This window comes from Penaeus vannamei, chromosome 30 (assembly GCF_042767895.1).
Source record: "Penaeus vannamei isolate JL-2024 chromosome 30, ASM4276789v1, whole genome shotgun sequence".
Lineage (NCBI taxonomy): Eukaryota > Metazoa > Arthropoda > Malacostraca > Decapoda > Penaeidae > Penaeus > Penaeus vannamei.
Genome location: NC_091578.1, coordinates 11734105 through 11735751, shown reverse-complemented (window position 1 = coordinate 11735751; position 1647 = coordinate 11734105).

Here is a 1647-nt window from a genome sequence, read left to right as displayed (position 1 = left end):
TTGAGTCGAGGGAAACAGGTTCCTGTCTCACGGCAAGGAGTAAGAGCGATAGTCACCCTCGCCGCTCTCTCACTCTCACCTCACTGAGTGCTGAACCCAGCTCCCCTACTGGCCACGGTCGGCGCTCGTCACTGGGTTGCTTAGTTTTCCATATCGGTCCGGCTGACACTCTTGTTGTCAGGGTGTTCGACGTGGCATTCGCTTATTTTGGGGTGGGTATGGCTGTTTCCTTGTGATATGAGAGTATAATATGGCGTGTTCAGAACGGTTCGTCTCTCTTATTAGTCTCCGTGGCGTTGATGGTGAAATTAACTTGATTCTTTTACGCTTTCCCGGTGAACTAAACACACGGATAAAACACCGAAAACATGGTCGTCGCCCTCCACTGGTGGCTAGAGAGCATGTAACCCTTATGTACTGTTGGCACTGGGAGGAAAATCATGACGCTATCCTCCGAGCTAGCGTGAGCAAAACTAACCCTTGTGCTCGGGTATGTTACGGTAGCACAAGAGGCACTGCGGTCAATACGAGCGAGGGACGTTTATCCCGCTTAATTGCCGCACTTAGTCGCCAATAGCCGACATGATATGATTTTTGTAAGTGGTGTGTAATCTGAATTATATTATACGTTTTTTTCTAACAGATGCATTGCTACCCTATAAATGATATCTAATTAAAATTCAAGCAAAGTCAAATAACCGGAGCTTGTTCTTCTGAGCACGTGAAGCAGATAATCTTTCCCCAAAGCGAGAAAATATTTTCTGTTGATAATGAACATGTATCACTGCATGAGATTTTGTCTGCATTGAAGTGCTCTATGCTCTGCATGAATACATAATTCAAAATAGTTTGTTTCCTTGAGATATACCCACCATCACCGACAGTGTGATTTCCCATGCTTTATGATTCTATTCATATCCGTTTTCTTTGAATACGAACTTCCCGCCATTACGATTCAAAGTAAAATGACACCAAACGCACCAAGCAAATCGGGTATGTCAGTAGATGGAATGAAGACAAATTCAAATATGTAATACTTTTCTTTCAGCAATAACGTGATTGCAATAGTTTAAAGTTTTCTGAGTAAAGCAAATTATGTGAAAACAGTGGCACATGTCGTTTTTAAGTTGAGTTTCTATAAAGTTCATCAAAGCACATGAAATGGAACTTGAAGTTTATGTAATGAAAAGGTAGTTTTATTCCGACCTATGCAAAAACAGACTAAATCACTAGAATAGTCTATTTTATCTATTATTACTTCAGCTAAACAAAGTAACTAAATCATATATATATATATATATATATATATATATATATATATATATATATATATATATATATATATATATATATATATTATACAAAAAAGAAATGCAGTAATAAATGTATATTAAAAACAAACCTCGGATATTATACTATAAGCTCAACATTTTCGCAGGAATGTTAGATAATCCATGGTATTATCAGCCCCTGTTATCTCCATTATCAAAGCAGAGCTTGACGGTTCAATGCATTCTTAGATGAATGTTCTTGCCCCTTAATTGCCAATGAAGATTTATCGTCGATTATTGAAAGACGATATCGCTATACTTTGTGATATGTGTGCATTTTTTTATCTTATGAAACTCGCGGATTTATGGATGGTAT